The sequence below is a fragment of the Micropterus salmoides genome, unplaced genomic scaffold (assembly GCF_014851395.1).
Source record: "Micropterus salmoides isolate LMB-PRFRI ecotype aquatic unplaced genomic scaffold, ASM1485139v1 Ms_hic_scaffold_23, whole genome shotgun sequence".
Taxonomy (NCBI): Eukaryota; Metazoa; Chordata; class Actinopteri; order Centrarchiformes; family Centrarchidae; genus Micropterus; species Micropterus salmoides.
The window spans coordinates 20,043,990-20,058,329 of NW_024041484.1; the positions used below are offsets into that span (position 1 = coordinate 20,043,990).

A 14,340-nucleotide genomic window follows, 5' to 3' on the forward strand; every position below is an offset into this window, starting at 1 on the left:
AACATAATTCATAGGAGACAGGGTTAGATGTGTTGAAATCCACTGGAATTCTTCTTTGGCTTGTACAGCCGTACAAGTGGCAGGTTATATTAGGACAGAACTATAGAGAACATAACAAACATGAATAAGATGAGAGTTTAAAAGAACTAATAATGTGCCATTGCCCTGCAGAGACCTGAAAAGCTACTGTTATTTCAGAAGCTGCTGTACAGAAAATCTGAATTGGAAGTTTTCTTTTCACCACCTCAGATACCTGAGAGCTGCATCTCATCTCCAAAGTTTCTGCTCCTCACTGACAGTGAGTCACCCCCAAAGTACCTTGACACTGGGAGTAAACAAGCCTGCCTCTGTTCATCAGTGTAATCTTGTTTGCTCAGAGGGCAGCGTCTGTGCAGGACAGGACACTGCCACAGGGATAAAGGCCCGCGCTGGAGATATTGTGATCCCCGTTCTCATGTCTTAAATGGAGACGGGGTGTAGTGGCCTTGCAGCTCGGCATGTGTGCACACAAATCTGGGTGACGTCACTGGAGATGAAGGGTGATCCGCAAAACCGCTTCTGGGAGCCTCAAGTGAAACTGCAAAAGACAAAGAACATAGTATTTTTGACAGTGCATTTAAGAAGGACTACAAGTCAGGCTCTGTCAGCTCATTATTTGATTTAAAATGGCCCTTACCTTGAAAATACTTTAGAAAGAAAACATACGATATACAAATGTGTATATACATGTTTTTATTTCTCCAATTATTTAAGTAAAAACTAACTTCTGACTGTTGTAATTTGAAATGACTGCCTCCACATGAGGGCAGTTTACCATTCAAAGTGATCTCTGGGGTTCATAATTACTCTCCCGGTGAGCAGCCATCAAAAGCAGAAGGAGAGGGCTGCAATTGTGTCACAACAGAATAACCCTCCACCAATACCACAGCTGCTACAGAGCCTGCATTTCACCAAGGTGCAGCATATCTCAAGACTCCGTTCAAACTCTTTGGTGTAAAGAACGGCGGGTGCGGTGTTGTGATGGTGCATAAGGGGTAGGAGTCACATAGGAATAATGAGTGAGTTTTCTTGCAAAAATAGAACTAATACATAAGTGTCAGTCTCAAGTTACAGCTTTACTAGGAGTGATGGGTTTTTGTTTGCTTTTTTTTTTTTTTCCATTTCATATTCGTTCCACTTTCAGGTGTCAATCTTTGCACCCTGTAACATTTCTAGTTCACTTTATATTGATATTTTCAGCAAACCAGGTTGCCCTGACAGCAAAGGGTGAAAGACCACATATGGCAAATATACAGGAGGAAGTCAAACGTCTTCTACCACAACATTATATACTTCACCAAATGCTTAGTCCAGTCAGCTCTTTTAAAAAGCTATAGGGAGAATAAGAGGACTCAGCAAAGTAGCAGTTACATTAAGTAGTTATAATGCCTAGAGACATGCTACCACCTGGCAGTGAATTTTACTATTTTATCTTCCCTGTTTGACCAGTGAAAGTGTTTTCCATGAAGTGTGAGCAGATGGTAAGCCTGGTGGGGACCTATGCTCATAGAGGTTTACCTTATGTAGATGTACTGCACAGCGGAGCACAGTTGTTGTGAGGCATGCCTGAGACACACGTCAAAGCACAAATGATCCAGCATTATCCTCCTCATTCACAAATAGGCGTTCTGATATTAAAGATGCCTTTATGTACTTGACCTCATTCTCATTTCTCATTTATTTATTTAAGGACAGTGCACATTAATCAACATTTCTGTAAATGTGCCAGTGTTAGCCAGCAGGCTAATTTTCAACTGTAACTCAATGATTTTCAGGCTTCAAGGTCTTCTGTCTAGCAAAAAGTTTGGTTAAGGATAATGTACATGAATTTAGTGAAGCGTTTCAAGAGGGAAGAATAACGGCAGTGGCCACAGTCCGCTATTAACAGTGTAGCCTTACTTAGCAAATAAGGCTGAGGTGTCTAACCATTAGTTAAATTGCATTTTTTTAAAAGTTATCTGTGATCATTCAATAATGCTGTTAGTACATTATTAAGCTACATGCTCTTTAATTATATTTCTTTGGCAGGAGGATCACAGGATCAAATGGATCACTTTAGACACAATATTCAAAATAAGCCAAATTGAAAGAGGAATGAGACATGTTTCTTAGCTTTAATGAAGGTTCATGATATTAGTTTCTCATGTGGTTGATACATGGGCAAACCATGCAGCTCATTACTTTTAAGTAGCTCCAACTTTCAAAGATGTTACTACTGTTTTTAGTCACACTGGCTGCTTTTGTGGGGGTATGTTTAAGGTACTGGTGAGACATAAAACACCACAGATGAAGTGCAGTTTGAGTAACAGATTAATGTGTTTAAAGGCTAATCAGGTGCCAAAAACACTGCCCAATGGTTTGTAGTACTCATAGACTGGATTTTACAACTCTGGAAAGTTTTGCCAGAAACTATTTAAATTTTGTCATGACGATCGCAAAACATCTTGGATGATGTTGTGTTGCAGCAAAAGATTAGCCTGGTTCAACTTTTTTGCCGGGCCCCACTGCGCTGGCATCGACGGACTTTCTCCATCCAAATGAAGGAGAGAGAGCTGCTTTTTTTCACACTGTTGAAGTTGGTCTGAACGCGGTCTTAGCTTCTGTCTGGCAACAACCACTTGTGCCTGTTCATGAGGTTTAGTATTACAGCCACTGCCATCAAGCTGCAGGCTGGTGTTTGTCTGGTATGAAGCATGCATGAAGATAGACATAATACAAAGTCTGGTGTTTAAAATCTCACCAAGTTCAACTGTGGAAAGTTGTGCACGTATTATTTTGTGTCTCCACATCATTTATACATCTGGATCCAACTGACATATCTGGGGCTTTGCTTTCTGCCTCACTGGCTGTCAGAGAGGAGAAACACTCTTGATTGGCAGGTTAAACTCTTCAAGGTCAGCTTGCTCTACAGCGCACCTTCTCGGTGTAGATTACTGTAGTAATATCTCTCCTGTCGAGTGTCTCCCATCCTCCCTCAACTGGCTCTCAGTCTACACTCAGATCTAAAGATTGTGTCCTTGCCTCCTCATCATGCTGTTACATAAGCTACTGCACAGGTTGTTGAGCATTGAGATTGTGCTGCATCTTACATTTGATATCTGGGGTGCTGTGAGAGAAATGAATGTATTTTTTCTGAGTGATATGAGTGGATCGGGTTGGGGATTTGGATGTGGTTACATGATTGAGTCTTTACCCAAGATTCTATTCAAATAATCTGTGCTTAAAGTCAACAAATGATAGAAACTACCTGGATGGAATAATAGTAAATCTACTGAAAAAAATGTGTCAGCTTGATGTGTATATATTTGAGATGAGAGCTATAGTATTACGCATCCACGTAGATGGAAGAAAATGATAGAGAGGTTGACAAATACCTTCCAACAGAGAGATATTTAGAAGAAGAATTTGTATTAGCAATCCAAATTGTTTTGTGGCAAAAAGTGGTAAAAACTGACGAGCAGAAGGATTGGACAAGAAAATGTGAAAACACAGCAGGAAACAGGAACTGTATTCTATGAAGCCTCACAAAAGAACTTGTGCAGATGGCTGCTGAAAGCCACAAAGGCAAACACTGAGCTGCTCGCAACTAATATCACGATGACATCCTCATTGTGTTCCGATCATGCTATTTCTTATGCATGCATATTTAGCAGTGCATTTGAAATCACGACGCATCACTGATTTGTGGGCAAGACTGTAATAGGACTTGCTGTCACCACAGCCTGCACTCTCTGTATGTGATTTACATGTGAGAGCAGCTGGAAAGTGTGTGAAAGTGCAGCCCATCAGTCCACCATAGGATCCAATATACAACTAATATATCATTTTATTAGGAAAAATGAAAAGGGCTTACACGTGTGAACACCCACAAAAACAAGCATTAGAAATTATTTTCAAATAAGCGGACAGTTTGTTTTATTAAATCAAAAACAGTAATATATAGTAATATAGCCTAATCTATTATGAACTACTATTTTAATTTTATTCTAATTTTCTAATGTGACTGTCTTTAGGCAGTAAGGAAAAAAAAAAACATCCACTAGCATTTAAGGCATTTAAATGTGTTTGAATGTTCCTAGCACTGTATAAAATATAATTTATTTACCTTTTCACTTTCCATCATAATTTTGTATTCTGATAAGGCATGACAGGTGCGCTGTCTGGGAACACTTTTCCTTTATATTCCTGCCAAGTAGAGGAAATGGCTTTTAATCTGTGCATCAGTTGGCCGGTAAATACACTTTTCACAGTGTGAGGGGGAGAATGAATGGCATTCATCAGTAGTCTTACCACATTCACGCAACTACAGTCAGAGAGGTGTTGATAGTTTTCGTCTCCTCCTGTGCTGGCAGAATTCTTTTCACATCTAGCTGTAAGTTCTTTGAACAGGGATGTTTTTAGATTTTGTTTTGCCAGTCTGAGTGTATTTGTCCAACATCGGTTTAGATGTGGAATCTCTTACTACTGGAAAACCAGTGGCCAAATATCATGGAAATGTGCTGCGTCATAATCCACACGGGATGAATCATAACTATTTTGGTGACCTACTGACCTTTTTTTACACCACTATAAGGTGGTTGGGTATAATTTCTACTTGTACACAAGAAATCTAATAGACAAATTACAATTTATTGACCATAAACCCTTTTGATTGTCAAATTAGATGGCATATTGCTTAATTTGTCCAGCCAACAAGCCAAACCCCAAAGACATTTGTTTTTTGATCCTGTAAAACAGAAAATCTGGTAAATCTTACATTTGAGATGCTGTCAGTCAACTAATCGATTAATTGACTCTTCACTCCAGCACTAAAATAATTTAATGTAGGGCAGAGGTAGTGAGTGTAGACAGCACCCACACCCCCACATTGCTCACCAGGGCTGTACTGGAAATCTTCCCCCTCCTCCACAGCAGGCGGCATCTGTTGGGAGGAGATCCCCAGCTGCTCTCTGTACTGGTTTTCCAACACATGGCTGGTCTCCACTGACCATTCCTTGAATGTGGCCAATTGTCTGTGTAAACAGTCCATCGATAATGGATATCTGCCAACACACCACTGACATGCACAGATTACTGAGCTGATGGAACAATCAACAGGGGCAAAAGATCTAGGCTTATTTATCTGTGTCTGGTTTCTTGATACAGTTGTTTGAACCCATTGTGCACACTTCTGAGATTTCAATTGTAGCCGTGTTGTCTTTGTCCTGTGTACATGCAGTACTTTTCTTTCAGCATGGTTTTAAATAAATTGTCCCAATATTCAATCCCAAATATTACCAAATGGATATAGAGAACATTTGACCAACAACCCTCATGTCCATTTTGTTTATATTGGCTCTTTACCTGTTTCTTTACTCTATATTTTCAGATAAGATAAGAGATTATGAAAATTAATTATACCAAACAAAGAAAAAAACACTAGAGGTGTGTCAGGTGCACTTGGAGCTTACTGTGAGAACTAGCACAAGATAGACAAACATGGTCTTTCTTCTTTTTATTCTCATCTCCTCCAGATCTGAGTGACTGCTGGTGAGTGTGGAGGAAGCATTTAAAGAGAGACTGCAGCAGACACCGTTGAGTTAAAGGTGAGTCTCTGTTGCTTTTACCAATCAAAACTCAAAGCATATATTTGTACTGAAATGCCATATGTCTACAGTGGCAGGGCTCCCAGTCAGTGTCACGAAACATGCTGTTAAACAAATGCAAGGATTCTGATTTTTCACTTGGCTCCTGTTGCAACTTTTATGTTCTGCATCTCACTGCTTCAATCCTTGTGTGAAAATCATGGCTTTTTATACTATATTTACTGTATATTTATTTTCCATTTTCCATGTCCTGTGATGTATTCTCCCTTTCCTTTGTAACACCCTGGTTTCTCCGTGGAGATAATAATTCAGATTAATTTTAAGCTATTTTAATGTTGCACTATTTTACTGGTATGGTGGATATTGTGATGACATACAGGACTGTTAAATGTATTAGCCCATGTGGAATCTCATTTTTTTCAATACAAGGTAACTAAAATGACAGCTTTGTGGGTACATTAGAATATTATAGGAATAAATTGACAATGGAAGATGATGTGTCATAACCCTTTCCACACAATCCACTTGGATAAAAATGCAACAGCATGTGTTCGGGAAAAAAGTATTTGCTTTCTGTGGAATTACTAAAGCTGCTTAGTTGCATGTTTTGCTGGTTTGATTAAAGCTTATTTCATTCTTAACCAAAACGTGTACTGTAAAGTCACAAAGAGGCTGGTGCTGGGAATATATGAATAGACAATTAGCAAGTCTGCCTTGACCCTCGAGGACACTGCTGCTGCTCAGAGGACCAATTTATGGATGTGCTCACTGTTAAGATCAGTGTATGGAAAACCAGCAAGCTGTCAGTTATGCAGAATGTTCTCTGGCAAGCATATCCTTCACGCTGTGACGATGGATTATGGGTCCAATTTATATGGGTTGAATAATTTCTTATTGATTTTACCTTATATCAGAGGGGAGTAGAATCACAAGATGACTGTACATCACATCCACCTTTCGTTGCAGAGGCCATGTTATCAGGAAAAAAAGCTAAACAAGATGCATCGTGTGTCGTCTGGGAATCTGATTCTCATACTGTTTCTCATGCTGAATACAAAGTACAGAAGGACACTATGAGGGCTTTGTAGTTTCATATCAACACATTGCCACATGAATATTAATATGGAAATGTGCTGAAGCCACATGTACAGTGTGTAGTTGGAACAAATGGTCTTCTTCATACCCTGCTTTAATGTCCAATAGAAATTTAACTGGTTGTATTAATGTAGGATTTGTCAGTTAACAGTAAAGCATTTTTTGTAAATCACAAACTTTCTCATCATTCAACAAATATGTCATTATTTAGCTTGTGTTGTCAAAGTCATATAGTACCGAATTATAGCCTTTTTTCTTCATAGAGTTTCATCTCACTTCTTAAGACTCATTTAAGCAAAATACCTTTCAATGTGTGATGTGTATTTCTCCATTATTTCTTTATTGACTTGTTTATGTTGTTTCATGTTTTATGTGTGTGGCAGATCTTTATTTGACTTGTCTATGTTTTACATTGATTGCTGTAAGCTCTTGGTGTTGAAAAGTGCTTTACAGTGCTCAGTTTGATAGCTCGAGGCAGTAATATTGAATTATCACCTAGCCCTTAAATGTACTTTCCTGATGTTACTTTCATGTGCAGACCTTATGCTAGTAAATGGACATATCTACAATCTAAAAATAACAGAAATTGGCGAGTGCACACATCTGTGCATTGATGATTAGAGTAATCAGAACTCACATTTTCCAGCGTGGCAAAGCGCTAAGGCTTTATTCATGTCTTCTTTGGCATATACGTTTTGATATCACTTGGTTGTTTCATTTGTATTTTATCGTGGATCCAAACCTGTACAGTCCTCCCTGCGCTGCCATATTCCATCCTTTCACCCCACACTTCTATGTTAAAGTCTGTATTCAATCGCTGATGCTGGTTCAGGCAGGGTTCAATGGCTATTTACTGAGGTATTGTGAGTGATTCTGGCCTTGTTAAATCCTATTTTGTTTTGTGAGTGTGGAGCTCAGCCTCCTCCAGGCATGTGAAGGTGGAAGACGAAGCCGGCATGCTGACTGGGAACCCAAAGAGCAGTCCAATTTTTCATCCTTATTGCCCATGACATATCCAAAGTGGCAGAGCGATGTCCACGGAGAGACAGAGGAAGGGAGAGAGGGAGAGAAAGTAGAAGCACGCAGCTCAGATGGAGTGAGAGGAGTGTATCTCTACTTCCTCCTTCTGTAGTCATGAGCAGGACCCCAATGTTCTTTGCTAAAACAATGCAATTCACCAGCGTTCATTAGGGCAGACAAGGTTAAACTAAGAGTCCCAGGGTTCCTGCCTCTCTATAACTTACTTCGCCTTCCGGGTTGTAGTTTAGCCAGAGAATAAATGCAGGTTCGAAGCTTACAAACAGAGAATAAAGAGTGCATTAGAGTCTAACTTACTCCGTGACACTGGCTAAATGATGTTACCCCCTAATCTTTCACCATAGCTTTCTACAGGCTTGAGCTTCCATTGCACAAGGATAAATCTATCATTTTAATCACACACGAATAGCTTGTCTGAACAACATGTGTGTGTGATTTGTAAAATAATTCCAGTGCAAATGATGTACTGTATTTTGATTAAGACAGATCCGTGCTGATGCAAATGTTGTGCCAATCAAGTGTCGTAATTTTAGCTTGATTTTAGTTTTTGGTGTGATTACTTCTTGTTTTCCTTCTCTCTTTATTGCATACCATAATTCACATCCTGTGTGAAGAGGTGAAGTCATAAATAATATGAGGTACCTATAAATACTATGCGAGTAAGTATTTTTGTTTCCTCGTAAAAGGAGCAAGCACCTTAATGTCTCACATCATGCAGCGATTCTGAAATGAATAAACAAGACTGTGAGATCTGTTCTGTCACGTGCAGGCAGTGTAGTCATGGTGGGCCGTGAAGGGCGCTGTCAAGGTGACTTCTGGGGGTGGTGAGTAGGGGGTGGGATCTTTCAAAGGGGGGTGTGACTTCAAAGAGCCTATGTGACTGGGAAATGTTCGCCCTCACTTTTCTTTAGCTTTCATTCTCACGGTTGAGATTAAGATCTCTTGTTGTAATTATTGCTCTGAGGCGGCCTAATTCTGCCAAGTCGATAGCATCGCACCCGTCAGGTGCTATAGAGGGTATCTGGCACCAGCTGCTCATGTCCTCTACATGTTCCAGTGGGCTGCAGTGGAAGGTAATGGCACTGTTATGTGATACATGTCTGTTGATCGACTTGCTTCTGGAGTGCTGCCAATCCCCCAGTGTTCCCTTTGCTTCTCTCCAGTAACCGCAGGAAGTGGAAAAGAAAGACAAGGAAAAAAGACAAAACAAGGAAATAGAAGGAAAACCCCTTGGGTGCCTGGTATTTTTCCACCTAGTGTACAGTAAGCGCATCAAACATCGTCTGCAGTGCCAAGTACCATATGTCTGGCTGCCTTTCCCCCAAAACACAGGTGCTTGACAGACAGAGTCAATTCTGCCTAATGAGACATTGTGCTGCCATGTACTATGCTACAGCAAGACACGGATGTAACCAGACTGCTTTCATCAGCACGCAGACACAGAACATATCCACCCAAATAACGTTTGTCAGTATTCATTTCTCATAAGCAAAGTTTCTCAAAGACAGTTTTCCCGTGTCAGTATTAAACACCAAGTTGTATGCAGAATGAGAGAGATTATAAAAACGTCCTGACAGGACTATATTCCCAATATTCTAGACTTGAAAATGTAATTAAGAATGTATTGAAAGCAATGAATGTGTAATTTCTTAACATCTAAACATCATTGTGGATATGATGAGTAATACACTGGTGAGTTTACAGACTGAACTTTTTATTTTATTTGTTAATGTTATTTAAACGAGTTAGTAATCTAGAAACACTTTGTGTTTGCGTTAATGGCCTGCGTATGTTTTTTAAAAGGTTTTCAGTATCAATAACAGGATATACCTGTCCTGTTATTGATACTGAAAACCTTTTAAAAAGGTAAACTGGCAGGTAATATAGCTGGAAGCTAAAAGGAGACTTTTTTAATGGATTTTAACTTTTTTTTATATAATTGAAATAGAAACACAAGAAAAATTCAATTGTTTATAGACATGATCCTCGTTAGTGATCGGCTTCTGTTTGCTTAATTAAATGCTTTAGGTATGTCATAGGATAAACCAGCTTAACCTACCAGAAGGTTTTTGCTTGAGTAACTAAATACTTCAGACACTAGGATTTGTTACTGCCTATGGAAGCCCATTTCCGCCAATGTGATGAGTCGTCAATTAGAATTCTTTTTCAAAATAATGACCAGACAGATCAGACAGAATGCGCTCTGAGCGCATGAAGTTCAAAAAAATTCAACTCTGAATAGAAATTTTTTTTTTCCAATGTCCAGTCAAAGGAATGGAAAGACGAGCCTTTAGTTGTGATGACGGAAGTTTACAGTTACTTGTCCAGAGACTTCAACAAACTGTCCCCAACTCACTAAAAAAAAAGCCTTGAACTGACCACCATTAAGACTAAGCTCCTGGACCAACAGGTGGTACTACCAGCGATGTCTCCCCTTTTTCTGAGGGTCTCATGTTTCCCTGACTCCTGCGTGTTTGTACACCTCTCACCCTTAAACGATGCCAAAGCAGGCGTCCTCCGTTAGACTATTTTTTTAAAGCACATATTTTTAGCAACCAAAGACACAGACCTGTGAGTTGTGACTAACTTTCTCCTATATTATGACCGTTATTACTGAGCAACAAACCAAAGATTACAGATCGCTGGTGCTATAATATTTGATTAGACTGACAGGACAGCTGATTTGGTGGTTGCCTAGGAACATAAAAAAATGCAGTCACTGCTCTTTTCCAAATTTAACCAAAAAGGCACCTCGCGTTTTCAAACCTGCAAAACGCTTTCTGTATGATTGGGGCCTTAGTATCTCAAAATAATAAGCTTTCTCAAAATAATGACTTAATATCTCCAAATAATGAGAAACTCTGTCTCATTATTAATACTCACTTTCAGATACTGATTCATTATCTTAAGAAACTTTCTCGTTATTTTGAGATACTGACTCATTATTTTGTGATAAGTATGTCATTGTTCTGAGAAGGTTTCTCATTATTTTGCAATACTAAGTCACTATTGTAAGATACAAAGTCAATATTTCGAGAACATATGAATGACTTACAGGATCTTTTTCACACCATTCATCACATTTCCTTCACTTGGTGGTGGAGTATGACCATTATTTTGGTAGACTGTCATCAATCAAAACTATGTGCCTTTAGCTAAGAGAAATTATTCAAAGGAAATCAAAAGAGACAGAATGACAGAAATCAATTAATTTACTTTTAATTGTTGTGAAATGGCAGGCAATTAATTACATTGTAATAATGTAATTACAGTGAGGCTACCGTCCCTGGTGAAGAATGTATGTCTGTGTTTGAGCGTGATGTGGTGTGTAGGTGTCCAAGTGTGTTGGCATCAACATTCAAATGTCAGTGTTCATATGTGTTTGCATGGATGCCTGTGCAGCATGTAGGTAGGGTTGGGATGTGATCTTCTTGCTCTAACGTATGGATCTATTAATATTGGGCAACTTCCACACTGCACAAGTTGAGAAATGAATGATGAAATTCAAAATAGGAGTTGCTGACAAATCCTAAGGTGTAGTGGCATCAAGATGAATTTAGTGCATAGCTTAATGGGACTTTTAGCGTTTTGTATTTAAGTATCATGTTGGACATTGCGTTTTCTTAATATTGTATTTAGGAACTCAGACTTTACATGTGCAGTGAATGTGAGATTACGCATCTGCATTGGAGCTCTTGATGGCATTTTTATGTCAGTTTGAGCAGGAGAGCCGTTCAGTGGTGGATCGTGACTTTCCTGCCTGTGTGGGAGCTGCTACTACTCCCACGCATCTCTCTGTCTCTCTTTTCTCTCTCTCCAAATCCACTGGTCTTTAACCTCGGGTGCATTTCTCACTTAACCACCAATCTACTCTACATCTATAAAATAAATAGTAAGTTAGCCTCATGATTGATCCCTGGCAGAAGTTCCACGTAGCTTCACGTTATGAAAAGCTAATTTCCATTGTGCGTTCAGCCAGAAATCACACCACTTGAAAACTTCAGTGCTTTCAATAAATTGCTGTGACAAGGTTAATTTATATTCATGCTTACAATAAACTGTAATATAATGCATGCCTTCTCCTTCCAAGCACTCAAACGGCCATGCTATTTTCAATACGTGTGGTAAGAACTGCACAAAAGTAAAAAAGATTTATGTTTTCTTGTGATGCGGTGTGAATTTAATCAAACAGAAAACATATGGATATAAATCTAAAAAATAAATAAAAAATAATTAAATGTCTCTTAGTGATGACTAGACCGCAAAAAAAGCGATGCTTTCCGATAACAATTCTAAACAAATTTAGCATGTTCTGAAATTTCAATCTCACTGACCTTGAAGGCTCTGTGTGGCTGGGCAGTAACGGGGTTGCCAAGGTAATTTAATTACCAGACCCTCTACGGGCAAGGGTAATTACTGCTCTCTAAATCCCCACTAATCCCTCTTCTGAGTCCCCTACACAGACTCGGCCCGGGGCGCTCTAACAGGCCGACTCCTCGATCCTGTCCCAGACAGGAGCCCTCCAAATAAAAACACTGATCCTATCTGCACAAAGATGCTCCTTGGTTGCTTGATTTGTGTAAGATGTGTACTCTCCATACTGTACTGTGTGTACTTGTTTGTGTGTCAGCCCCAGTGTGTCTTTCAGTGCAAAGGGCTCCAGTCATCAGTCCCAATGAATTCTTCTCACGTTGCTCTGCCCTCCTGATGTGTGTGAGTCAAAGGGACTCTCAGGTCAAAAGGACCGCTCATCTCTCCATAAGAATGTCGTAATTATTACTGCTAGGATGAATAGGATGTGACCTCTGTGAGCAGCAGAGCTTGGTGCCTGGAGTTAGAAGGGAAGGAGAGGAGATAAAGGCTACTGGGAATGCTAATGGTACTTTCTCTAGAAAACAACTGGAGTTATCAAAATATCCCTTCCAGGGTTTATGCTTAAGTTATAAGTAGATAAAAAAAAAAGCTCATCTCTTACTGCTGTGGTGCAACTTTATCTACTGTATACACTTTAAGACCATACAATACATACAAATTGTTGATTTAAGCGGCACTAATTTATATGATATGGCCACTTGGGGGTAGCAAAACAAGGTGTCAACCTTATAAAGTTGTTGTCTTAGCAATAATTTTTGTATTTACTCAATAAGCCTTTGGTCTCCATTGACACCTGCTAAATGCTCCTCTATATGCATTAGCTAGTTGCTAACTTTTAGCTTTTTCTCCGGAAATAGCTGCTTGCTCTTTCTGGAAACAAGCTAAATGAAACTGGTGAGAGTGAATCAGAACAATTAGGCCAAATCATTGAGATGAGGATGCTTAAAACACTGCAAAGCCACCTAATTATTCTGGGTACATTACTACCAGCTACTCCTTTTCACATTACATGTAATTATTTGTTAATATAAGAATATTGATTTATGCAGCTTTAAGGGTAGTCTAAGTAACAACTATTATGTTTACTAGAACGTAATTATTAATTTGCAGAATCCTAAATCCATCATGTTTATTTTGTCTTCATAATTTATGTCATCATTGCAAAGGTGTTTTTTGAAAATGCTCCCTGTTGTCACTTTCAAAGATGCGCCACAGATATTAGCAACACTTTTCATGCAATAAATGACCAAATTTGCATTGTCCTTTTCATAATGTCCTTGGGGTTTGTTTATCCAATAGCAGATTGCAGTGCTTTTTGACAACCTACTCTAAATTTCTGTTGTCAGATTGTTGGATGCAACTGCAACGATAATATATGGCACACCCTAATGTAACGCTTACAAAATAATAATGATAATAATTTTAATAAGATGAAAATGGACAGAGAACAAAAGTTGTCTATCCGACACTTGATATGCTGATGATATGTTTTAGACAATCATCAACAGTAAGCTATGGCAGGGTAGTTGTAGCTGATTGGCTATAACATCCCAAAAACACTGTTATTGTCCTTTAAGTAACTTTATAACCCACTGCCCTTGTTAGCATTTTAAAAATCTGGGGAAAATGAGCAGCGCTTCAGTCCTCCTCTGCTTGTCTTTAACCTCAGGTGCCAGCCTTACATCTGTGTGACATCCATGGCACTGGAAAGTGTTACTGACCCTAGCAGGTGTTGTGTGTGTGTGTGTGTGACTGTGTGTACTGTATGTTTGTATGTGTATGTGTATGTGTGTGTGTGTGTGTGGGAGTTTGTGTACAGTATCTGCAGCATGCATGTGAGTGAAAGAAGCCGGGTGGTGGTGAAAGCAGCATCTGTGTGCATTGAAAAGAGTTCTCTGAATAGCTCCATATTTGAACAGCCACTTATCCCCCGATAAAGCTGTAAGTGATTCACGGCAGCTTCCTGCCTGCAGTAGAGAGAGAGAGAGAGAGAGAGAGAGAAGAGAGAGAAGGTGGATGAGGGGGGAGAATTAGAGAAAGAGAGAGATTAAATGAGAGCATCAGCTGTAATTAGGACTACTTTCCTCCATTTGGAAGTGCATGTCTCTGTCTCAGAGAGAATTAGCACTGGATACACTGGGTGGGCCGAAGCAATAAAACCTGAATACAAGGGACAAAAAGTAAGATTTTTACAACCCAATGCCACAAA

General features: G+C 39.3%; 1 protein-coding gene across 7 annotated transcripts in view; it reads left to right on the plus strand.

Moving 5' to 3' along the window:
• syt1a (synaptotagmin Ia) overlaps positions 1-14,340 on the plus strand; it is a 193,138-nt gene that overhangs the window by 85,094 nt on the left and 93,704 nt on the right. For all 7 annotated transcript variants that reach the window (XM_038738997.1, XM_038739004.1, XM_038738996.1 and 4 more), the window contains exon 3: positions 5,553-5,624. The gene's annotated coding sequence lies outside the window, so the exon portion shown is untranslated. The remainder of the gene's footprint in view (positions 1-5,552; positions 5,625-14,340) is intronic.